Consider the following 27,813-nt stretch of genomic DNA (forward strand, 5'->3'; position numbering starts at 1 on the left):
TATGATCTGTCCTGCCATACGATTATCATCAATTAAACCGAAATGTTCACATATTAGAGCTGAGCAACAACAACGAGGTATCAATGGCAGAAAAAGTGATATTAATGAAAATCCATTATATGCAAACTCTTCTTAATAACAGCAACGAGCCCTTAGATGTATGCGAGCGTAAAGCTTGGAAGTTTGGAACTTGTCAGTACCTCAAACAATAGCGAATAGGGTATTCAGCACCCAAGCTCGCCTCCCTAGACTTACCCTTGACGCTAGAAGCCGAATCAGAGAAGCAGCTAAAGACTAGCAGCACAAGTTAGTTGGCAAATATGTATGTATCAAAGTATGTATGTATGAGTACATACATATATATGAATGTAGGTATGTGTATAGATAAAAGGCTTGCCACTCGTATATTGTAGCTTACTGGGCGGGGAGAGACGGTTGCGATGGCTGCGCAAGCTGGTTGTCTGGGTGCTAACAGTGAGCATCCATCCGCTACGCTACAGCAACTACTGTACCAAGTTTAGTCGCCTATATCTTCTGTATGTATGTATGTGCATACTTATGTGCTAGTTGCTTGCTTGTCGGTCTGCATTTGGCCCACGGTAGTTAAGTTCTGTTTAATACAGACATCTTATAGATAAAAGCTTTTTCATGTCTTCCTCATTTTTCGTGCCCGTTTCACGTGGCCTTTTTTTGGTTATTGTTTTAAATTTTTTGTTTTTAAATTTTGCTCTTTTCCTCTGCACCAAATTGTAGTGTACGAATATTTGTTTGGTATTTGTGTTTTTTTTTTTTTGTTTGTTTTCCAGTTGGAGCTTCACAGTGGCGCTATGCGATAAAATAGCATATTATTGCCGCAAATAAATTTTGGAAGACTTTTATTATTATTATTCTTAAGTTTAGTAGGTGAAAATTAAAAGCATTTTGTAAGGGTCTGCGAGTACTTGCGATCGTACATTTCTACCACAGTATTGTGACTGTGCTGACTGACTGTCTCTTCTCGTTCGCGTTCCACTTCTTTTCCCGTCTCCAACATGTCGCGAAGCATTAGCAGCAATTTCTTTTTGAATGCCATTAAAAATTAAAATTCCAGACTGATTTAATTACTAGCGTGGCACATTAGTAAACGGCAAGTGGCAAGTGGCAAGTGGAAAGCGATGAATGGTGAATGGCGAGAGTGTCTGCTGCTGGTGAGTCAGGCAATGCTGATGCGACTGTGGCAATATAAATTCAAATTTGTTTGTTTGCGCACATTAATACATTCACACATACACATGCACATATATTCCATATATGTATGTAAGTATGCAGAATTTAATTACACCAGCATAAAAATATGCATCTGCATACACACATACGTGTGTATGTAAATTTACAAATGTATTAAAATTGTCTACTTTTTCCCATTTTCGTGACATGCTGCGTATATAGTGCCCATTCCGTGTTCACGGAAACACTCCCAGTTTTCAACAAACAAAAAAATTGCAAAAAAAACTAGCTGTAAAAAAATTGTGCGCATTTTTTTTTTGCTCTCTCATGCCACACGTACCAACATTTTTGCAGTTGAAATGTGTTTGTGCGGCATGCGCCATTGCAGTGCCAACAGTGTTCGTTGCGGTTGCGACTGCTGTTACATTTCGCCACGCTGCCATCGTCCATTTGGCGCGGCAAACCTCACCTGACAGTGAGTCTAACATTTCTATCACATTGCTTTAAGTTGGCAGCGGCGTACCGGCAAGCGCCAGCTACATGTACAACAGACACTTTAACTTCAACAATAAAAACAACGACTACAACAACATTTGCTGCAATAGGAGACAGTAATTTTGAGGCAGTATACATATGCATGCGCATACACACACACACACGCATACTTAGCACAAGCAGCAGCAGCAAAAGTTCCTATACCGTAGTGTGGCATGTGTGGCATGGTGTGTTTGTACATGGCTCATTGCATTTTTTATTTAAGTGCCGATTCTACTCACCTCTCCGCGTGAAAATGATATGCATGGTGGTGTCAATGCTGCAAAAAAAAAACCATAACCGGGGTGCGTATACATACACACATACATACAATGCACGTGTATTTGTATTTCTGCAATGTGAATGCCACAGGGTAGAGTGCGTATTATATTCAAGTATTTATACGCGTACTCTACCTCGAAGTTCATTCAGTTAGGAGGAAATGATTTATTGATTTATTTCCGTTTCACATTTTGGATTTCCCGCTCTGGTTCAGATTATTTTTCCTTCATGCATGCAGAAGGATGGTGGGTCAATAAGTGCCTGAACACTTAAATAAGGAACGCTCGGAAAACAAATGCTTTCTATTTCAACACGGGCTCTTGCAGCTCAGTAAACTTCGTCGATAAAAAGAGTAATAATCTTCATAGATACTTTTGCAAATTTGTGGTACTCTCCAAAGAATACGAATTCCCACGGCGGTGATTGTGTTACCCTTTTCAAGATAATCAGTGTCAATGAGACTGCGCACAGACCAAAAAAAAAAGACAAACAAAAAAACAATTATAACTATGACCTTGTGGGTTGGCTTCGATTCGAAAAGTCAATGCATTCGCAGAGAGCGAGAGTTCGATCCGCAAATCCAAGCGGTGGAAATTGTATTGAGCTGATGCTCTATAAGCAGCACAGAATTTACGAGTATGGAAGCTCGACGTTTTCAGCACTCAGTTCCCATAGAAATGTAAGTACACTTTGTCCTTCTGTTTCTCTCCTTTAGCCAATTTTCTTCTTAACTTTAGGGGTGGCTATCGACTTTGATCCAGGTGTTTCTTACCAATTTGACTGTAGAATTTACCAGGTTTAAGGGCAACATTTATTCAGTTCATTGATTTTTGCTAAATAAAATATTTCCTTCTTGGCTTTTTTTATTATTTGCCGTTTGTTTTGAGGTTGAATTAGTTTTAAAGGTTTTTTTCGAAGATTTGGGGCTTTATTGTGAAAAAACGGTACAAAATATTTTATTTGAAGTATTGGCCATCGCTAGCTACAACTTTCGCCCATCTTTCGGGCAATTTCCGGATGCCGTTTCTCCAAAATTCTGGCCGCTGCTTGGCTATCCATGACTCAACCCATATTTTGGTAGCCTCGTACGAGGAGAACCGCTGGTCCGCCAAATCGAGACTCATATGCCGGAACAAATGATAATCGGAGGGAGCTATGTCTGGACTATACGGCGGGTGGGGTAACACTTCCCAGCCAAGCGTTCCAAGGTATTTTTTGACAGGTTGAGCAACATGCGGCCGAGCGTTGTCATGTTGCAAAATAACCTTGTCGTGCCTTTTTACCGTTTCCGGCCGTTTTTCTTTCAATGCCCGGCTTAAACGCATCAATTGCAGTCGGTAACGATCCCCCGTGATTGTTTCGCCCGGTTGGAGCAGCTCAAAATATACGACGCCGACCTGATCCCACCAAATGCAGAGCATGATTTTCTTGCCGTGAATATTCTGCTTGGCCGTCGACGTTGATGCGTGGCCGGGCAAACCCCATGATTTTTTGCGTTTTGGGTTATCGTAGTGGATCCATTTTTCGTCGCCAGTCACCACCCGATGCAAAAAACCCTTCCGATTTTGTCGCTCGATCAGCAATTCGCACGTAAAAAATCGCCGTTCGACGTCGCGCTAGCAAACGGTTGATTTATCAACGCCCAATGATTCAGCAAGCTCTTCTTGGGTTTGGCACGAGTCCTCGTTTACCAATTCCCCCAATTCCGCGTCCTCGAACTTTTTGGGCTGGCCAAGACGCTCCTTGTCTTCGGTGTGAAAATCACCACTTTTGAATCGTCGAAACCAGTACTCACATGTTGAAATCGACGAAGTATGGTCTGGGTAGGCCTCCTGCAGCAATTCACGGGCTTGAGCTGTATTTTTTTTCAAATTGAAGCAGAAAAGCAAAGCTTCCCGCAAATTGCGTTTCGACGGCACGAAAGCTGACATACTCGGAGCACGAAAACACTGCGTTGTTTATACTTCAGCGAAATGACAGATACTGATAAACAAAGCCTAGGGATGAGGCTTTGTCATGAATATATATTCAGTATTGCCAACGCGATAAAGTGATAAATAGCGCCATCTGTGTGTCACCTTTAAAACTAATTCAACCTCCAATATTTTTTCTTCCCGACTGGTTTTTCACATATCACAGGTCTGCTTGGAAATGCTATTTCGATCATCTTTCAGAACTTTAGAGCCATGTTCACCTTTTTTGCGAACTAAAGTGGAAGGCATGGGCTTGGGTAATCTTCGATTTCAGCGAGTTGGCGCGCCATGCCACACAACTCATCAAATATTTAGTACACTATCTAGACTATAAGACAGACGGTGGCGTTAATTGGGATTAGCGAATTAATTCAGAATTATCTCAATAATTAAATGCAACTCACGGGGATTGACAACTAGACTTAATTCTCAAAATTTAAGCTAATTAGGGGAATTTTCGATGACAACATTGCCGGAAAATGACAGTTAGAATCTATTGTGAATGAAAAATAATGAAACTTTTAAAAAGAAGAACAAGAAAAATTGGGCTAATACTCCTATTTGTTGCCTTTATTGATAAAACTATCGGACAGGGGCAATTAGTTTTATTAATAGATAAACTTGTGCCAGATCGAAGCTTTTTTTTCAAAATTAACAATATGGCGGCCTCAGGTAATATTTTTCAGATTTTTGGGGGAAAAACCGACAATTTATTGATTAAAAAATTGAAATTTTTGAAAAAAAGCCTTTGATCAGGCACGATATTTTTATTTTTTTCAAAAGCAATATAAATTTTATTGAAATCTACCAAGCGATTTTTAAGGGGTTACATGGGTTTCGTTGGTTAAAAAAATCGAGTTAGTTTTTTTGGCTTATTAATTTCTTCAACATCTCAGGAATATTATCCTAAATTTTCAAGTCGATCCGAATAAGCCTTGGGAATGTGTGCGCTCCAAGTCACTTTTATTGTTACTCAAAACTTTAAACGCGTTTTTCTCGGAACCGTGTTTTTAAAGTCGGTTGTTAAATGTTCTCGAAAACTACTTAACCGATCTTGATGAAATTTTACACAGGTTTCGAAATACAATTTACTCGTGCTTGAACGAAGGATTTTGTTTTTTTTTCAATTACAACTATTTAAAAAAAAAACAAAATGTCAAGCAAATTTTACCGACATTTTCATTTCTTTGGAAAAATGTCTGCCAAAATTCCAATTTTTACTTTTTTTCTTTCCTTCGTTCAAGCACTGGTTAATGGTCTTAAGTAAAACACTTATTTTTGTTTTTTAATTTTTGATGAGCCTGTCAGGAGTTATGCTGATAACGCGGACGTTCCTTTTTTTCGAGGGGTCACCGGAAATGACGTCACAATGGAGGAGTTGTTTGTTTTTTAATTATTTCAGAAATTATACTTTAAATATGTATCTATAAGACAGAAAAATGTTTGAAACCCATGTAACCCCTTAAGTGACAGTGATCACCAATTCAAAAAACATAGTTTTGAGAAAAACACATTTAAAGTTAGCTACAGGGTTGCCAATATTCGACGGACCCATCTGGCAACCCTGTATCTTTTGACAGAGACGTCAGATCGCTTAATGACATACCGCGTTGGAAGCTTCAGTCCAGGCAGATTTTTACCATGGAACAGTACACGCCACGCGAGCGCTCCCAAATTGTTGAAATTTACATTCAACAAAAGAAGTCAATTTTAAAAACGTTTGTACGAAAGGTTTTCGACTGGTGATGGATGCTCTTTTTAATCCAAAGAGGCCAAATCAAAACCAATCAAGGCGTCGCCAAGGACATCCCAAAATCGCCGTTCTCAGCAGTTGGGCATTGCTCGGACCACGTTACAACGAATTATCCGCATTGATTTGCATTTATTCCCGTATAAGATTCAATTGACGCAAAGATTCTTGCCTGCGGACAAGCCTCGTCGATTGGAATGGGCCCAAAGAGTCATCGAAATCCGTCGGGTCCGTCGAGTATGGGCAACCCTGTACTTGCTCTCTAACGCTCCGGAGCGCCCGAGCGCCCTTGGTTAATTGTTGAATAACTGGAAAAGTATTTGACGGATTCACTTCAAATTTTCACACAATATTTTTAAGATATTATACTTTAAGAATATGCAAAAAAATAGTTTTTTGAAAATTCTGACTACCTCTACCCCTTAACTGCGCCAGTAATTCGGATTAACGCGGCCGTCCGTCTAGGCTATAATCAGCCGTAATGGCGATCCCTATGGTCTATCTTGATGCTGCGATTTAATTTCGCAGAAAGGCTCCAATAATCCATATCCATACATTTTTACCTATAATTTAATCCAAAAGAAATATTACGCAAATAATTCAAAATTGGTATCAAATTGAAATGAATATATAATAGTTCGAGCCGTTCTTGAGATTGAGAAGCCGCTAACGAGGTCGTTATTAATTGAGTTGTCAGGAAGTGCTGCTGCGAAGCAAGCCAAGATAGTTTCTGCAGCGGAACTATTGCAGAGGGGAAATGATTTATAATTCACTTTACTTTTACTTTCCTTAAAAGAACTTGTATTTGACCCACCCTTTAAATACAACAGCTTTGAAAAGTAAGAAGTGCGATACAACTCCTTTTGAATAATTTATGAGATTTTTGCTCACTGTATATATTAAGTACATTCATTTAGTGATATAAGCATGTGTGTATGCATGTAACCTATGAAGCTGGTAGCCATCAAATCCGTAACTTTTAGTCAATTTCCAAAGCTTTTCCGCCTAGAAACGCACTAAATATCTAATATTATCTGGCTTACAGATGTTCACAATGCTCGTTTTTCCAAAAAAAAACAAAAAAAAAATAATAATAATAAAACAAAAAAACAAAAAAGGAATACCAGCTGCTTATGGCCTGAATATTCCATATTTAGAATTGTGGTATAAAAATGCGTATAATTCGATAGCCAACGGCAAAACAAAAATGAATAACAACAATGTGCAACGAGACAAAAGCAAATGATATGTGTGAAATATTTGTGGATATGTAAATGAAATGGGCATATTCTTTTACTGCTGGTATTGTCTTACGGACAGATCTTTTGTGAGGTTTCAAATTCATTGGAATATATTTTTCACACATCTCACACGGAAAGCGTACACACACATACATACAAGTATGCAATCGTCATATACATACATATGTACGTGTGTAAATGGATGGTTAAATTTTTGGCGCACTCACACCCCTTTCAGAGGTTTGTGCAGCTTTGGGTATTTTATTATTTAGCTATGGCTGTTTTGCCTTTGAGTTTTTGTTTTTGATGTGAGCTGGCAGTTAGTGTAGCTGAAAGCAAGTGTTGACGTGACTGAAACCCAATACCGCCACATGTGACCAACAACAAAAAGTTTCTGTTTTTGTCGGTTGTGCTGATGCTTTGGTATGTCTGTGTGTAACTGAGTATGTATATGTACACCAGTGCGCACAATAAAAGCAGCGCGACATATTGCGCATATTTGATTACTTATTTCGTCTTTTTTAATATACAATATTTAGTTCATGCGACAACAAAAACCGTATAACTCAAAGTTTCAACTTAAAAAAAACTTCAATAAAATTTCAATTTTTTAGTCAGAGTTTTGAAAAAAAAAATATGGATATAATATTTGGTTATGTATTATATTATAGGTCAGTGGCTCGAGTTTCGCGTGGATATTTTTTTTTTTTGGTTGAAGGTACTCTGAATTTTCTCGAAAAATGTTTATATGCAGAAAATTGACAAGGCCGTAAATTGCCAAAAATCAACGTGATATTTGATATTTCCAGAATTTGTTTTTCATTTTATACTAACTTTGGAAATTAAATGGGTTTTGTTACAGCATAAACTATGTATATCAAAAAATATATATATATATATGTATATATGTATAAATATGTTTTCTGCTATTATTGTGAACACTAGTGTATGAGCTGATATTTGTGCATGCCGCAGATTGAAAAAGCAAAAAACAAAAATACCAAACAAGACAAACAAAAGGAAAAAAATTTCCTTCAAGGAGTGTGTCACGGAGCGTCAGGAACTAGAATGAACTTAAACCACACAATGGATACGCAAAACTAATCGGAAAACAAGTAACACCAGCAAATACATGCGCCGCATAAATATGATCACACATTTTAATAATAAATGTGCATTTGTATGAACTTAAGTATGTATGTATGTATGTATGCGTGTATGTATGTATGCATGCAAATGTGGCATGCCAGCTTGGTTAGTCGCTGGATTGGTATGAATGGCGTATTGCGAGTGGTTATGGCTTTAGCCATACTTCTTTTTTTGTTCATCCTTTGGACAAGTCACAATGGCCTAATGATCGGAGGGTTAAACTGGTATTTCCACTTGGCATCTGCGTTGCGCAGTGAGCTTTTAAAACCGAGAATCAGCACGCAGCCAACAACGAAAAGGCAGAAACATGATAACAAAAACAAAAAACAAACAAAAAACAGAATTCAAAATACCCAAACGAAAGCGAAAGCCTCTAAGATTAATGCACAACAATACCGTCAGCAGACCCGCAAGGATAAGCGATTTAGGGTTATTTTAAATTGAGTTAAATCCGTATGCCCCATTATGTGGCAGACACAGAACATCTACATACATGCATATGCATCAATATGCCTACATATGCACATACATGCATACGTGTGTGTGTAATATGAGCAACGTACCTAGTATTCCACTGTTTGTATTTAAATACGCATTTTTTTACAAAAGTTATATGCACACACACATGCAGACATGCGCCTGTGTGTGTAATGGTTGAGGGTTCACTCTTGGCCGCTTTCTGCCATGCGTGCTGTGTCATATCAAATAGCACTCACCAGTTTTACGTCTGTATTTACATAAACGTACACGAGCGTGTCTGCATGTATGCTTGTCAACGGCATTTTATTAATCAAACGTTTAAATTTATTTGCATTTATGCTGCGTATAACGTACTAAATGTCATATGGCCTTACTTGCCTCTTAAGTTAAAGTGTGCGCTTCTACGCTCCTGACATTCCATTTCCGCATTATTCGAACCCACACACACACACACAGCCACACATACTCATCAGCATATCATAAACTGGTATACTTTTCAGCTGAAAGAGGATACGCCTGTCATTTGCGCGTTAAAAATTTAGTGAGGTGTTACTCATGATCAAAAACATCAAGTGGGTGGAGCGCAAGACGGCGAGAGCGCCGTGTTTATGTGACATTAGCAGTATATTAAATTACTTTTGCCCACGTTCTTTGGGGTAATCTTTTCTTTAATAATTTATTTGTTTATTTAGAAACAATTTCCGTCTTCCTTAGGTTTTCTTGCCCAGTCAGCATTTGGAAGGCGAATAACAGAAAATTCCGCTTAAGGTGATAACTCCAAAAAGATTTTTCGACGATAAGTGTGTGAAGCCAACCAAGAAAAAAATTAAAAAAAAACTTCTTTCTGCATTTCTCCTTGTGAGGGCGTTTAATTCACGACTCTTCTGGCGGAATATTCTACTATTTTCATAAAAGTAAATTTAAAATTGAGTTATCTACTTTGTTGTTCACATAGACACTCAATTAAGCTCACTTAATTTTCATTTCATAGCTAGAAATATATTAGAAGGATCGTGTATGCTTTGCACTGTAGCATGAAATGCAAATGCCTGTGCTTAAATATGCAAGAATACGCGAGTTCTCACATTGCACACCTCAAAGTTACAATCAAAAATAACAACTAACAACTGGCAGAGGGTCAGTCAGAGGTCAATTCACAGCCTGAAAATATGCCTGTGTTTGGCTGTCGCACACTTTTTACAGATTCTGAAAGTATATTCCTGCTAGCATTTTGTTGTTGGGTCTTTGCATGATGTGCAAGACTTTGCAGTTCATGCAATCCGTACACCGTGGATTGGTTTTGCAAAAACCCCTAGTGAAATTCGTTCTTGTTCGTGAAATTGCAAAAATTTAAAGAAATTCAACTTTAACAGAAAGTTTGCTATTTGACTTACACCTCCCAGCTGGGAGTGATTTTCCGGCATCTTAGCATAGGGTAGAATGGCTATTCATGTGTGAACCATTGTCCATTTTGACAAAAACTCAAACTCGTCCATTGCGATACCATTTAGAGAAAGGGACAAACAGAAAGAAAAAGGTTGAAGGGGCTTTGGATTTGGGCAGTTCGTATCCGCACAGTGCACCCTGGGTAACACCAAATGATATATGGCCTTGACGATCGCCTTTTAAACCATCTTGGCGTAGAAGTACCCAATTTTCCGTTGCCCCATGAGCTCCTCTACCCGCTCTGAGCACCAATGAGGTGTAATGATTGAAATAAGGTGGTTCTCATACTTTATTTCAATCATTACACCTCAGCCTCTTTCTTCATGTTGGTGCTATTCGTTATGTAATAAAAAAAGTTGATAATTATTTTAATGTATATTATATTATATTTAATGTATTACATTATATTAATGTAGTTTTTAAAAATATTTTTTCCAAAAAATTGTTTTAGATGATGGAAGAGTTTAAGCTTTCTTATCAACAGAATCAAAATAGTGGCATTTGCGAAAAAATGGCCCATGAATTAATTAAATTTTCTAGAATTCACAGTGGTGAGCAAATACTTTTCCAATTATGTCCTAGAAGTAAAAGGTCTTTCAATATTAACATTCTAGAAGCAATACACAATACATAGAATAACACTTAGAAGTCAGTGGCAAATAATTCCTAGACGGTGCCAATCTTTTCTGCTATCTCTGACGTTTGTCCTACTCGGGCAGTGCTAGAGTGGTACTCCAACGTTTCCACCTGACATTTGCGAGACGTACAACTTTAACCATGGGTACTTACACGACAGAACAAAAAATTCGTGGTTCGTTTGGTAAAAATAATCGTCCAAATGAGTCGGAAAATCGAGGCTTGATGAAAAAAATTCAAAAAATTGGTTCTGTAGAAAATAGATAAAGGACTGGTAGACCACAAACTGCGCAAAGTGTTACTTAACATCACTAAACATCGATACGGCGCTGTTCTCAACAATCAGGCATTAATGGATTGGCTGTTTTTGGATTTGGTTTGGCGGATTTTACATGTAGGCGGTGGGCATTCAAATGATCCCATTTTTCAATTATAACTGTTAAGAGCCGTATTTTGAATAAAAAAATTGTGATACCTAAAGGAATCTAAATATGTGTATGTTTTATTTTAAAACAACATCTTGGCGCATTTTTTGGAAGACCCTTTATAAATCGTTCAAAATTTAGTTTTCCTTAAATATATCTTCAAAAAATAGTCAAAAAGAGCATTATATAAAAATCCCATTTTATTATTTATAATTTACTGCGCTTTTAGAGGTATTTTAAAATCGGTCCAAGTCATGTATTATTTTCGCATCCGAAAGTCTTAGAATCCGTAATATTTTTGGTGAGGCACTCTAAGGCACATAAATGCGAAACCAGCAGCTGAATAAAGCCAAAATTTTCAGCTCGTAGGGTTTATTTAGACTTTTTAAAAGCTATTCTAGGTAGTCATATAGATAATTGACTTTTGGCTAAATACCAACGCTAATGTTGGCTAGTGCCCACATGCGTGTTAAAAAAATAAATACAACTCGAAGTTTCATTAAATGGCTCAGTGACCTCAAAATCCATTATATCGTAAATATCAACTGCCGGAATGTTGATGATAATACATATAAACAATATGTGTATGTATAAATATGTAACAGGGCATAACTGAAGCATTTGACTCACTAATAGCCTTTGATGTTCTTATTCCCAAATATTCAAATTAAAGAGTTGGTCAAATAATTTACTGATCATTTGGTTATATAATGAAATTCAGCAGCTGACATTCATTTGGTTGCACCCTTGTTAGTCCTGTAAAATTACGATTATCCCAAAAATTCCAAAAGCAGCCCTTAGTTGAATAGTCTAAAAGGAGAAAATAAAAAAACTGTCAACGATCGGGAATTTGTAATGCACAGAAAAGAAAAAGCAGAAAAAAGAAAGCGAAGTGCAGTGTCACTTTAATTAGCAGCAGGTAAGGCATGTGCGGCCACCGTAGCTGAATAGGTTGGGGCTTGGCTACCATTAAACGTTTGTACGAAAGGTTTTCGACTGGATGCTCTTTCAAAAGAGGCCAAGTCAAAACCGACCGAGGCGTTGCCAAGGACATCCCAAAATCGCCGTTTTCAGCAGTTGGGCATTGCTCGGACCACTTTACAACGAATTATCCGCATTGATTTGCATTTCTTCCCGTATAAGTTTCAATTGACGCAAAGATTGTTGCCTGCGGACAAGCCTCGTCGATTGGAATGGGCCCAAAGAGTCATCGAAAACCGTCGGGTCCGTCGAATATGGGCAACCCTGTATTTCTGCCGTGAAAAAAATCGGGCTCTCAACCTTCGGTGACAACTGCTTAACGAATTTTTGCTCCCAAAAGCTCGTCTAGGGCATTGAATACGATTCGTTTTAGCAGGACGGTAGAACGGGCAATACTGTGCACTTAACTACCGACTTATTCAAACAAAATAAAATTATTTTCAAAAATAGATCTGTACAATTCCAAGAGCTCTCCTGATTTGACGCCTACTGACTATTTTTTGAGTGTGAATACTGAAAACTTTGTGTCTTCGGGAGTAAACCAAAAACTTTTCGGAAACTAATGGTGTTTTCATTTCTATGGAAAGATTTCGCCATTGCACGGTATATCAGTTGTTCAATTTTGCACTCAATCCTGTAAAACGGCATGTTTTTAACTACTCAGGAAAGGGCGCATAACACTGTGGGCTAGTACCTCTTTTTTTGGCACACGAATTTCTTAATATTAACGTTTTATGTGGTCTGCTGACTTTCAGGGCAACGGACTCCCTTAAAAAACCTTCTCAAGGGAACAAGTTCGCTTTAGTTAACAGTACATTTTCTTACACTGCACTACACTCAATTCAGATGCGAACACGAAAAAAGTAGAATGCAATGTAATGACAACATTTTTGGGTAGTAGGGATCGCTATAAAACAAACTGCAGTAGAATAGTATATAATAAAGGGTGGTTAAATTTCAAGGGCCGATGTTGAATGTGAACCACACCTAAACGTCAAGCTTTTTCCTGCACTTCGTTTGACATTTTTCAATTTCAGACTAATTCAATATGAACCATGGAAAAAGACGCAATTAACCAACGCGTTAAAGTTATTCAAGCTTGTCATGAAAACGGGCGTTCAACTCAAAATGCATATTCGAAGAAAATCATCTTCAGTGGTGAGCCACATTTTCACCTCAGTGGACTCGTCAATAAGCAGAATCGCCGCATTTGGGCGAATGATAATCCAAGAGTGATTGCCGAAAAACCAATGCACCAATGCAAAGAGTGGCTTTTGGTGCGGTTTATGGGTCGGCGCATTATTTTCCAAAATGAGGCCGGTCAGGCAGTTACTGTGAATAGTGTTCGCTATCGTGAGATGATAACGAACTTCTTATGGCCCGAATTGGAAGGTATGGATGTGGACGATATGTGGTTTCAACAGGATGGTGCCACTTTTCACACAGCTAACGAAACAATGGCTCTTTTGCGCGAAAAATTTGATGGTCGCGGCGATGTCAATTGGTCGCCAAGATCATGTGATTTGACACCGTAGGACTTTTTTCTTTGGCGTTATTTGAAAGAAAAGGTGTACGTCGATAGGCCAGCTACAATTCAAGAGTTAAAGGATTAGATAATTCGGCACATTAACGGCATAGAACCTCAATTATGCCTCAGCGTCATCGAAAATTTGGACCATCGGATGGAGGTGTGCCGCCGAAGCCGCGGCGGCCATTTGGCCGATATTTTGTTCCATATGTAATTGAACAATACCAGTATTATCGTAATAAAGAGAAATGATAATAAATTCCTAAAAAAATTGTATTTTATTCAAAATCAACACCCGCCCTTGAAACTTAACCACCCTTTATATACCATTTGTTTTCAAAATATTGCATCTTGTTTAAACGGCTATTTTTTTGCCTACCAATTTCAATTTGTACCTACCAATCAAAGCGCAGTATTTGTGAAGGGGAAAAATAATTGAAAGAGTAATCGAAAATCGATGATCCAGAAAGACGTGCGCACCTCAGACGTTTTTCTAATTTGTTTCCATATTTAATGTTATGACTCCACAGTTAAAAATTGTTTATTTCCTGTTATCCTCTTATTTCCTAGTAACCCTTGAAAAAATCTCAAACTTGAAGGACTATCGAAAAATTTAATCGCAATTTTTGCGACCTACACAAAATTGTGGAGCATTTCAAGGAAAAAATTATTACATTTCAAATCAAATCAAACCAAATATGAAAATCTTAATACATGCGCAAATTTCTAAGGACTATTTTTGTAAGCGTGTAGGTGTTACAAAGTAATCTTTGTGGGCTTAGCTGGAAACGCCCACACTGCCGTAATGAAATATTCAGCTGCATGCCACATATACTTATATACCTCGGTTTATTAAACAAGTTTATAATACGTAAATAGCTTTGTTGGCATAGAGCTGAGTGGAGAAGTACGAAATATTAGTTACCATACCATATTCCTGGCAATGGTTGCGATATAAAACGAATGAATAGCAGGGAAATTTATATAATGCCCCAAAGGTGTTGTGCCGCAAGTACCGATGTGCATTGGAGATGTACAACTTCTTGTTGTTTTTACTGTGCGTCGTACCATTGTTGTGGTTGTTGTGGTAGTGACGATGAAACTGTTTACTAAATTTACGATTATGTTTATTACAAGTCAGCATTGAAGCTGCAGGAGCAAGAGCAGCAGCACCGCTATGGCAGAATACCTGGGAGATAACACAATCAGCAAGTGGATGTTGAGAAGCATTCAAGAGAATTGTGAGCCAAGAAATATACATACATCACCATACTATGGTGCCGCATAACGAAAAAAAAAAAATTTATATATACATATATATTTACTATGCCATATTCGAAGAATGAGTTTGTATTTGCGGTGTTTGTGGGTGTCTTATAAAAATATTTGTAGAATCGTTTGCGAAAATGCTCGGAAAAATATGTATTTTTACGCTTCTTTAACAAAAGGTCATGACATTCATACCAAATACACAAAAGAAACAGAGAAATGCGAATAAGATGAAAAGTAAAATGAATAGGAAACTTTGTCAAAGTAAATGCGTTGCAGAGGCGGTGATAAAAGCGCATGGCACTAGTAAATTTATGTGGTAGAAGTTTTGTGTGTATGTGTGTGCGTGTGCGTGTGCATGCATAAGAATGGTGGAAGACAAATTTTTATAGGCAACACAAATTTCGTGAATGACACGCAGGGGATACCCAAAGCGAATTTGTATACTGCCCGCAGACTTTCGGGATAAGCAACAAAAGTTAATTTAAAAGGCAAAGAAAAAAAAGATTGGCAGGAATGTCTGTTTGTATTAGATAATTTCAGAATATTTTGCTGGGATTCAGACAGCAGACAGCAGGCACCAGGCACTAGTCATTGGTTGCTAGTAACTAGGCATTGGTCAAGTCTATTATAAAGTATATATTCTAGTCCAAGACCTTTACAATACACATCGGAGTTAGACAAGACGACAAGCGATCCTCAACCATTTTGGCACAATTAAAATCGAGACATATGAATTTGAGCGGTGAAAACTTTCACGTACTTCAGGTTTAAATTTAGCCACGATAACGCGATGAGTATTACAATCGACGAGAATACAGAGCCTTCTACTCACTCATCACTTTTTTAAATCAAAGCTGTTGAACAGACTTTGCAAAATTACGCTATATAAATCTCTAGTCCGTCCAGCGCATCGCAGTCGTGGACAATAAGTGAAAAAGACAAAAACATAATGCAAGTATTTGAAAGACAAATTTTAAGGCAAATCTTTGGTGCAGTCGAAGACAACGGCGGATGGCTTATTAGATGGAAGTACGAACTGGACCAACTTATAGAAGAGAAATCTTGTACGATTCATCAAAGCTCAAAGACTAAGATGGCTACCATGAGTATTGACCCCACGAAGGCTCAACAAATAATGGTTGACGCCAAAACATTTGCAAAAAAAGCAAAAGGCAGTTGGACTGCCAAGACCAAGATGGATTGACGAACTAGCAGACGATATAAGAAATATCAATGTCAACAACTGGAAGAAATCAGCCAGGGATCGGCTCAAATGTAGGCATGTGGTGCAGCAGACTAAATCTCACACAAAGCTGTAGCGACAAATGATGTTGATGATACAGTCTCGTCACTGCTCTCTTAATTCTTGTGTAACTTTGTTTAAGCCTTACAAGTTTTTAAAAACATTTTGAACTCAAAATAACACAAAAGTTTGTATTTAAAATTTAAAACTTGCTTAATAAAATATTTAGAAAATTCTAATAGAACAACACTCTGCAAGTCCAAAATGAGGGCAATGGTTTTGATAGTTGATCTTACTTACTTGGGATCTTCTAAATTAATTAACGTCTCCTGTTTTGTCAGCCTGGCTCCAGTTTTCGAGATATTCTGATCTGAAAATTTCCCTTGGGAACGCTGAGATAAAAAAATATTATACCACGGTAACTTGTCACTTGAACAATCAATTCTGTCTCAGCCAAGTTATCCTGCTTTGATAAATTTCAGATATAACTGATTTGGAAAGAAATTGCCGAAGTTCTTTATTATAAGCAGCTACTTGGATGAGAGGGTGATGGTTACAATGGGAGGGAAAGCGTCAAATAATAGAAAGTCTCTGGAGGAGTGCCACAAGGATCCTAGTCATGGTAAAATCATGGTAAAATGGTGCTACTCATACCAAAAGAACGTTAGCCACTGAGACTAGCCGAAGTTTTAAACCGATCGGCAAAGTTAGAGAAGAACTGTGCTATAAAGTATAAGCGATGTTAGCCAAATCCACGTTGCACAGAAGGCCACAGAGGTGGGGCCAACATCATACCTTTAACCTGCTCTCAACCATTTTGAAGAATCAGCTGAGTTTCTGACCTAGTGAGGGATATGGCAGCGATCCATTTATAACAGAGGTCGACAAAAACTGAGATTGTGTTGGTCATGTACCTAGCCCTTGTTCATGTAATTTTTGCCTTCTGAACGACCAGTGGATGAATGCGACGAACGTGTGCAATGAGCGGGCAGTATTTTGCTACCAAATCCCCGATGACTGAGAGTAACTCAGAACTTTACTTCAGGTGGCCAAACCCGGTAATCTATCATCTTGGAGTCGCTTCGACTAACATTAGTTTTCTAGGGTTGAGCACTTAAAAATCAATTTCCAACAAAACATAAATTCTAAATGTAGCAAAACTAACTAAATACTCTAAATACACTAAATACTACACCAAGCGAGGTGAAACTTTAAAAAGACTATTGCGAAGAAAAATTCTTTAATAATCTAAAACCAGTAAAGACCATTTAAAGCAGAAGAAAATTTGTTGCATGAGTAAGGACATCAAAAAACAAAAAAGGTCGGTGTCAATCAGCTACTTTGGTCAGCGAAACAAACGAGAGCTGTTTGTTGTTGCTGTTGTTGCAGAAAAGCGGTAAGCTTAAAAGTTACTTGCTATTACTAAGACCCAAAGAATTTGAGTAGCATGTACTTGTATATGTATGTGTGCATGTCTAATTTGTAACTTTTTTCACTTGCCACATGCCACATTTCGGCAATACCAACAAAGGAACAAAACAAAGTACACAAAGTCAACAGCTTATGTAAATATATGTAAATATGCCACAATGTCGTACTAAAAATGTTTGTTTGTAGGTGATTAGGTAGATGAAAAAGTGAAAAGGCAACTTTCAACTTCTACACGCAAACAACTAAAACTTTTGCATCCAAAACAGAACTTTTTGTTTTAATGAATGAAACTGTGGGATTGAAAACAAAAATTGCGTGTTAGTTATCTTTATGTCGTAATATGGTCGTGTATGGCTTTTGCTGAAGCATTTTTGTGGCACCTACACCTAAATGTCTACACTTGAGTGCGCGTTGGAGGTTACTTCAAAATTTAGAATGCTTTTCTTTGGCGCATATTTTGAAAACAATTAGCCTAAGTTAGTGGCTTGAGATGATGCCATGTCAAGGCAATGGAATTTTCATCGACATTTACAAATTTACATACGCACGAATTTACGCAAATAGAGGAGGAATATTATAATAACTAGGCATGTATGTATGTATGTTGAAATAACAAGTAGAAATTATTATTTGACAATTTGAATTGCAAATAACCTTTGTTTGTGATCATTTAGAGTAATAAAATTGGTAGTAAATTGCTTATGGACACTTTCTGTCACACGAATTATGATAGGCGAGGGTTTCACTCTTTAAAGAATGAAATAGCCACTTCAGTCATGATTTGGAGTGCTCACTAACTGAGTTATAATAGAGCATTCAATATATGTTCCTACTTTCGCGAAAAGTCTTTTGCAAGAGACATATTATTTCATCTGCGTTTGAAAAACCTCTAACATAAAACCAAGAGCAAAAAAATCTGCTGTTGCTATCTTCTATTTCCTGAATTGCTTATCCGTTACTAGATGTTGGCAGGTACATTTATTAATTTAAATACATACTCTCGTTTAAGGGAATTGCATCACTTATTTCTTAGGAAAGCGCAAAAAGATGGAGCCCCATTTCTTTACGTGCTATTTCGAAAACCACTTGGTCCCAGTACAATAGAAGGAGGACTCAGAAAGTTCTGGGGACTCCACGCCATTCAATTTCCACACTCATAGCGGTGTTTACCGGTCATTGGACGAAGGAATGCACGCGGAAAAGCTAGGTTTACCATTTAACCCCCCTTACAGAAGCTGTGAATTTCCGGGTGGGGCAACTAGACGATTAAGGTCAGTGGTTGTTTGAAAGCCTGGGGCAATGCTCTAGCCTAAGTCCCATCAATATTTTCTATTATATCAATAGCTCTGTAGCTAGCTGTAGGTGTCTTCCTGTTGGGGGTCTCATAATGGTATGAAAACGGTGCTTTAGTTCTACTTGGGGAGTACCAGAGTGGTACTTCCACCGTTTGACTTACCTACACTGGTTTTACATTTAAATGAACCTACATAAATCTATGCACATTAATAACAAAGGTAAGGTTAGGTTAGGTTAACCTGGTTTGCAGTCACGTATGGGCCGATTTGGTCCATAGCGATACCAGGTAGAATTCATTAGTGATCCATTTTGAAATAGACCACCCGCATGCTGCCCGTTTCCATTGCGAAATTAAAAAAGACATCCCCAATCCACTGCTGAGATGTCTTCCAATCTGTCAAACTGTGGTGCCCCAAAAATTTTAAGCGTATTTTGAGTAACATAGGACATCCTCAAAGGAGGTGCTTTACAGTTTCCCTTGAGCCTTGCTCCCTACATTACCAGCATTCTTCGCTGCCCGAGATTCCTATCTTATGAGCACACGCCGCTACTGGGCTATGTCCCATCCGAGAGATACAAGGGAAGAGTGGAACACTAACCCAACATGGATAAATGATGACTCACAAGAATGGTACAGATGGTTCCAAAATGCTCCAAGTTTCAGGAACAGGAATAGTTGGGCCCCAGAGCACACAAATCCCTAACACTAAGTACAGATACCACAATTCCATACGGATCTCTTCGCCATAATGGAAACAGTGGAAATCATATCCAAAAGAGGATTCGAGAAAGTAAAAATTAAAATACTTTCGGACAGCCAATCGGATCTCAAAACCTTGAATAGCTTCACATTCAAGTCAAAAGTCCTAATAGAGTGTAACAATGCACTCAACAAACTGGGCACTCATAATCAGGTCTCACTGATTTGCGTACTACGACATGAGCGACACGAAGGAAACGAGAAGACTTTTATGCCAAAAAAGGGGCAGAAGAGCTATTTGTTGGGCCAACCCCATTTTTCGGCTTTAACAAAAATAATATAAAAAAGGAAACCAAAAAATGGGGCCAAACTAAAATCAGGGAATTCTGGAACGGTACAAGCGGCCTTAATGATTCCAAAAAGTTTTTGAACTTCAATGCCAACAGAGCAAAATCTGCTCTAACCCTAGATAGAAAAGACCTAAGATGATTCTGTGGAGCACTTACAGGTCACTCTGCCGATAATAAACACTTTAACACAATAAGATTATCTAGTACAAGATTATGCAGATTCTGCTGTGACTCCTCGTCTATGGAACACTTCATCACCAACTATGAGGCATTACGCCACAGGAGACCCAGAATCCTGGGCTCGTACCTACTAGAGGAGGAAGACTTACAATAGATCAATCTGGTCGCAGTGCATAAAGGCCTTAGTCCAACCCGTACAAGCATTACCATTACCATGTCCCATCAGCACGCCCATCAAAGTTCTACAATCTCTTCGCGTTAGTGATAGTATAAATCAAGTGCGACTATGACCGTCTTGTTTAGACGCGATCTTTGCATTCTTGCAAATGGAGAGACTTTCCGATCTTGTTCTGAATTTTCTGATTGTCTTCTTCGTTTAGTTCGTTACATAATTTTCATATTGACTTTGCTATTTCGTGAACGAAATCAGAAAATAGAGAAACCCCATTTTTCGCTATATCGTCTACTATCTCATTCGCCTCAATAGTAAGGGCTGGAACCCTGTAGAAGTTAGTTTGAAGTAACTTTCGTCCTTTTTGACATCTTCTCTTAGAACTTCTTCATTTGTGATACTGTCAGTCCAGGGAATCTTAAGTAAGCAACGATAGCAACACATCTCGAGGCCTTCTATTTTTGCTTATTACTGCAAGTTTCAGCGTCCATTACCCCATACAATGGTAAAGGATCTGTTAGTCAGTTAGAACATTGGTACCTAACTTCCTTAGCCGGCAGTTTAAATATTTCAGCCCGACTACATGCTCCATTCACCGATCAGTATTTTAGCGATGGCGTGCGAATACTGGTTTTGATCTGCTAACAGTGTAACATTTGTAGTCAATCAATAAGACTTACTTATCTGATTTGTTATATCTATTAAATGTTTGCTATATTCGAAAAAAATTTTCGTTTGAAAAGTTTTGTGGCTTTGCTTTGCTACGAAATTTCAAACAGTTCAGTCACAGCGCATTTTCAAGTATTTGTTCCACTTCGTATGTTGCTTTAAATGCCGAAGCTATGTACAACCAGCAGAGCATAGCATATACGTGTTTTTGTTCAGTAAATTGTGATAATTGATGGTCTTCAGATTATTTTTTTATTACTATGCACAAAAAGCTCCAAACACCTCTTGGAAATTACATACGCATTTAGACGCTGCTACTGGAATCAACGTTTCGAAGCTTTTTCTTCTGGACGATATTGGAAACATTGCAAAAGCCCACACGGAAGAGTAATAAAGAAAGGAAACATGAAACAAAACTGAAATTTACATGGGCCATTTTGACATAATGGAATGAAATTTATGATGAATGATAATTACGAGTATAGCAAATACTGCAAAAAAAATGTTGATACCAAGTATCAAGAAGAAAAAACTACTTGCCTCAAAAACAAATATCGAGTTTTTACTTACAAGTACAGGTTGAAGAATCACTACGCCTACCTCTAAAATATTTGTGGGAAAAGTACACTAAGCTTAGGAGTAGAAAAATGGTTGAAGCTATTACTGTGACGATGGCTAAAAATGAAATGCGTTGGAAGGCAACTAAAATGTTGTCAGCTGCTAACAACACATCTTCACTTTCCAATGAACGCATCTGTCAATTTCGTGTTTTAACTTTATTCTGTTTTCTGACTTAATTTTCAAAATGTTACCAAGCAAATCAGTGTGTCGAGTTCAGATGCAAATGTCATCCAAGACACATTCAACAAGGTAGAAGTGATTTCGTCATTCCTCTCATTTGAACGGCAACTGAAGTGTAAATTCTTAACCCTTCCAAATTCATAATCTTTATTTTTTTTTATTAAATTTCGAATTGCAAGCTGTGCGACTGTTTTTAAATAATTAAATGAAAAGGCATTACGAACGGTGTGCTGTGTGTGGGTCTCTTCTCATAGTAAGTGGATAGGCAAAATTTCAAATTGTGGTCTGATAAAACCACTTAAGTGAGAACTCGTTGTGAACATAAAAAATGGAGGCAATTGTTAATAAAGTAAAGAAGCATGCACTTCCACATATACGAAGATCGTTTGAAAAGTCCGTGCAAAGTCAGAGAGATGGCACTATTGGCATCTATTGAGGTTATATTTGTTTAATAGCATCTCTTGGAAGAATACACATTCTTTGTGTTTGGCATTCGTTTGAATCGAGGAAGTCGAGTGATTTTCCTTTTCCATCAATGCACCAACTCACGCGTTGTGGTCCACATACCCCTATTCTTCAGACTTGGCATCCTCTGATCCCTCGGACTACTATTTGTTGCCCAATTTGAAGAGATGGCTGGCGGAAAAAATATTTTATTCAAACGAGGGGGTGACTGCAGAAACGAATGCCTATTTTTCATACTTAGGATAAGGGATCAACAAACTAGAACAGTAGAACAGAAAGGCTTACGCCAAACAATTAAGTAGTTTTTATTTCTTTACGGACATTTAAAAAGACCCTCTTATGTACAATAAAACAAAAATGAAATAACTACTAAAATGAAGTTGATTTTAAGATAATTTTAATTAAATATTTAAAATTCATATTTACAGATGTTTTCCATTTCAATTCAACCGGGCTATTCGGGTCATGTTCTTCGATTTCGATGTAACTCAAATATGTTGCTCTCTGGTCAAAATAATGTGGCACGTATTTTTTTGTTCGCCCGAAAAACATTTTTTTCAAGAGTTATCGGCAATTTTGTTTTTTGGCTCAAACTCGATTTTTTTTAATTACATAAAAAAAAATTTTTTTAAATGCCCATAACTTAGTCAATAACGAACCGATTTTGATAATTCTGGGTTCAAAATGATCGTAATTACTTACACAAGCGACCTCATGTAGAAACAATTGCAAAAAAGTAGTTGACAATTTTTTATTTAGCAAAAAAGAAAAAAAATTTAAATTTTTTCGAAATTCAATATTTCAAAAAGTGTATTTTTTTTTTTTATAACTTTTTCCAAATCAAAAGGATATCTCAGACTTTAATTGAGCTGAATGCCTAGTAGCTTAAATGCGTTGTTTTTGAGTAATGAATTTTTGAGTAAAAAACCTGTTTCGCACTTTTTGTTTTTTGCAAAATAAAAAATTTTCAACTACCTTTATGCAACTGTTTCTACATGAAATCGCTCATATAAGTAGTGACGATCATTTTGAACCCAAAATTGTTAAAATCGGTTCATTTTTGACTAAGTTATGAGCATTTAAAAAAAAAATTTCTTATATTATTAAAAAAAATCGAGTTTGAGCCGAAAAACAAAATTGCCGATAACTCTTGAGAAAAAATTTTTTCGGGCGAACAAAAAAATACGTGTCTCATTATTTTGACCAGAGAGCAACATATTTGAGTTACATCGAAATCGAAGAACATGACCCGAATAGCCCGGTTGAATTGAAATGGAAAGCATCTACAGTCACCTTCATTTCAATTGACTTTGAGCGTTAGCAGAAATGGTACATGCGCCACAAAGAGTTAATTTGATTGCTTACGATTTTTTTTAAGTAATATTCACGTATAAGAGTGTTGAACAAGTTTTATGTGCCTTCAAAGTCATCAAAGTGAGTTGTCGTAGTAGGAAATTACAGTTCAGCTGTTAAAGCTATGTTGAGGCCTTCAGCAAGACAGAGATGGCTTATCAACATTTTTATGCTAACATGTGGCTCATTTGTTGCAAGCGTGCCTGCCTAAGTAAAAGTAAAGAAATATTCTCATCTATTGAAATACAGTTAATTTATACGGCCATGCATTTTTACACGGCATAAAAAAAGTGCTGATGGTCATTTCCAATTTCCCAATTTTTTTCTTTTGGATTATGACTCGCTTGCAGCAAATGAACGGTATGCGAGACAATATCATTAGCAGCCATGAAATATATGGTAGAGAGAGAAATTTATCAATAGTAAAGTAAAATATCAATAGTAACTTTGAACTACTTTTGAAATACCGAACACATTGATGTGAAAACAATGATTGGGTCGCCTAACCTATGTTATGCTATGCTATGCTATGTCCATACTTGTACAAACTGATGTCCGCGTCTTTATCTTCGTGGCTTACTACATGAACAATATACTTCATTTATAGATTAAAGAAGAAAAATATAAATTTGAAAGCAAAAATCGTTCTTTACAAAATTTTCTTCAACACAATGGTTGACATTTTTCCATATGAACCTGGATATAAATTTTCAGGGTTGATGTCACAAGAAAGCCACGTACGACATACAGCTAATCCTTATTGAGCTCCGGCTACTACTGCTGTTATTCTACAATGGATTGACATATGTACTTGCACATACATACAATTGTGTGGCATACAGTTCAGCCAGATGATTTTAATGCGAAACCTTTTTAAGGCAAAAATGCACTCGGAGTTTTCAGATCGCTTGCGTACGGGCAACAGCTGTGAGAAAAGACTTTTTGCTCGCATTTGATGTATTCTAGCCACAATGGGTATTAAATCGGAAGCAAGTGAATAACCGCCGTTGCGGTGCCTTAAAGATACAATTCTAGGGGTATTAAGTTGCGTTGTGTAGGCGGCCAATTAAAGTCGAACAATAATAACGCAAACGTCGAAGTAGCAGCGCGCCTATTTATTAAAATTCTATAGATGGCAGTTCATGTCAAGAATTGTACTTGAATTCACGTAGAGCGGACTTCTCATTTCTTTCTAAAGCTTATAACCTTGGTTGCCCCCAAGGCAACGGGCTCACTTGGACATAAAAAACTGTTAGGCACATAGGAGATACTTGAACGATGGTGATTAGGAATTACAAATGAAAAAACACGGCTTATTTTTAAGAAAACTTTACAGAGTGCAAATATTCGCAAACACATTTGATAGACTGCTTCTCAGTAGTAGTTAAGTAGTGGGAACCAGGACGTTTTAATTCAAACCTCACGTGAGCAGTGAGCGGCTAAGGAGTAGAAGCTCAGTTGATTCCATCTCATCGATTTCTAAGCATTTGCCGCAGAAGGGACTCGAAATGTAGTTGATGGATTTCCAATGTAGTGTGTCCGGTTAAAAAATATAACTGTACAATTTTATTTATCATAGCAAAATTGATCCACTTTCATTCCACAGTAGGAATCTTACGTGTTAACTAAAATTGTATCATACTGCTTCAGATTTGCCCTGCAGGGGATGTACTCGATACACATTCATACCACACATAATATGTATATAAAGGCTTACCAGACACTTCAGATACCCCGACGTGTGCTACGCGCGCTAGATACAAGCTCAACTGATAAGTGATGAAGCTGTGTAAAAATACCTAAGAGATGCCGAAGCTGATGCCACTTATATGGATATGATGGATATATGAATCTACATCGTAGTCCAATCCATACATATGCACAAGCATAGCTACGTACACTTGTTTGTATATATGTATGCATTTTACATGAAAATATCGAAATGCGTGTGTTGTGTGATGTGGATATACTGTTTGACGTACTACAAAGTGACTGTTGATGTACAGATACTGTGGCTTGTGGTAACTTGTGACGATACTCCAGCGAGTTAGGACAAAGATGCGAACCACAAGAGCAACCAAACGAGACGAGACAAGATGATTTGAAACGAGTATTGATGCAACATTATACGGATGTTTATGTGTGGCAAGTGATGCTGAAAAACACAATGCAGAGCAAGCTAAGGGTACAACAAGAAGTAACGTAGCTTGTGTGTGAGGGGGTAAAAGTACTTAGTATATTAAAGAAAACTTAGATTTCAACTTGAATGTACAGTGGCGGCAACGTAGTTAGTAGCGTAATTTTTGTTGAATACTATCCCGGATATTTACATTTTGTTTTGCGAAATCAGTATGGAATGGAAGGTAAAACTATGCTGGGTGTTTTGAACTTAAAATGGTAATAAAAAACAGAAATACTATTTACTGCCTGAGAACTATCGATATCGATAAATGTGGTTTGACAACTGAGAATGCCAAACTGTGTTGAAATTTCTGTTCAGTAAGGTTTGGCAAGTTATCATGAATATAAAAATTTACTTTGAAAAAAAAAAAAAAAAAAAAAAAATGAATCACTTCGCGAAGTTCATAGAGCACTGGCGGCATATATATATATATATGTATATAATTGGCGCGTACACCCGTTGTGGGTGTTTGGCCGAGCTCCTCCTCCTGTTTGTGGTGTACGTCTTGATGTTGTTCCACAAATGGAGGGGCCTACAGTTTCAAGCCGACTCCGAACGGCAGATATATGTATGAAGAGCTTTTTCATGGAAGAATAATTAAAAAATAGCTACATCCTGCGCTTAGTTTTCATTACTCTGCTTTACTTTCTACAATTATCATAAGGCTTATGAGATCAATATTAAAATTATCAGTGTAGGTCAATTAAACTTTAGATGCCTAAAGGTCTGTCTACATACAAATTTCGAATTGCATTAACATTGGGGACGAAGCAACGCTCAAGCTGTCTTAACTAGGCTTATAATTTTAATTGTAAGCTTTATTTTGTAATAATAATAATATAAAGTCGTTCACATAGCTAAAGTTGAGTAAAGAGGGGCAACTCTCATCCCTCCGCATGCATCGACTATCATCATATGTAAACAAATAAAATTATCTCAAATATTTTTAACCTAAATTAAATTTAAATGTAGTTATTATTGTAAATAATCAATTTTACTAACTTTATCACGCATAATTTACTCTTTTTTAACCTTCGTTGCCACAGCACTCATTGTAGCAAGTACTCCAGTCTCTCGTTTTGCTTCAAAGCGAAGCAACGCCAACGCGACGTGAAAGACGCATGTAGACGTGCCTTAAAAATTGCTGGATTTTCTTCATCAAAACAGCTTCTACAAAAGTAATTATAGGGATCCTTAATTGGCTTGCATATCTTTCGACAAGATTCTGACGTGTAAGTAACGCAACGGCCCGGGATAGCTCGTGCGTACAAGAGATGCGATTTTTTCGTTTTCCTGTCTAACCGCTTTCATTTTCAACACTTTAACCGTTGAAAGGAAGAGTGTCCTAATAGCAGCTGACAGCGAAACAACGGCATTCTTAAACTCTTCTAAGTCTATGAGATTGATTCGGGCGTAGCTCTTGCAAGCTCGTCTGCTTGTGATGTTAAGAGATCTGCCGCAGACTTCTAAGAAAACTTCTACTAGATTCTTAGAGTATACAAAACTGTAAAGATATATTCTTGGTATCTCTTCCAAAGAGTTACACTACGTTGCAGTTTCCAATTGTGTGGACATCACTGTGTGCACGCATCCACATACATACTCATGTATGTACGTAATCATTGCCACAAGAGGCAATCAGCTAGCCAGCGAGCAAGCAAACACAACACATCACCCAGTCTCCGCCACGGTATCAACCAGTTGGGGCGGCAATCAGTTGAGCCAATTTTCAGATCGATATCTTTCCAACAAAACAAGTAAACGTGCCACACAATGCAGCTCCCAACAATGCAGTCGAAAGAAATTTAAGCCAAATAAATTTGATACAAGAACTACAATACCAACAAAGCAAAATTTGTATGTAGACATAACAGAAATGGTGTATAAATCTTCTTTACTCTCATAGGATCCCAGAGGATGATAGTAGGGATACCATGAATACGTGCGCAGCAAACTAGTTATGAATTTTTGATAACAGCAACCAGCACACAAAAATAATAGGATCAAAAAAAGTAGGAAAACAAAAAATGAACAAACTTGCTAAAACACACAAAGAAATTGAAAGCGA

Source organism: Anastrepha obliqua, chromosome 3 (assembly GCF_027943255.1).
Source record: "Anastrepha obliqua isolate idAnaObli1 chromosome 3, idAnaObli1_1.0, whole genome shotgun sequence".
NCBI classification, from domain to species: Eukaryota; Metazoa; Arthropoda; class Insecta; order Diptera; family Tephritidae; genus Anastrepha; species Anastrepha obliqua.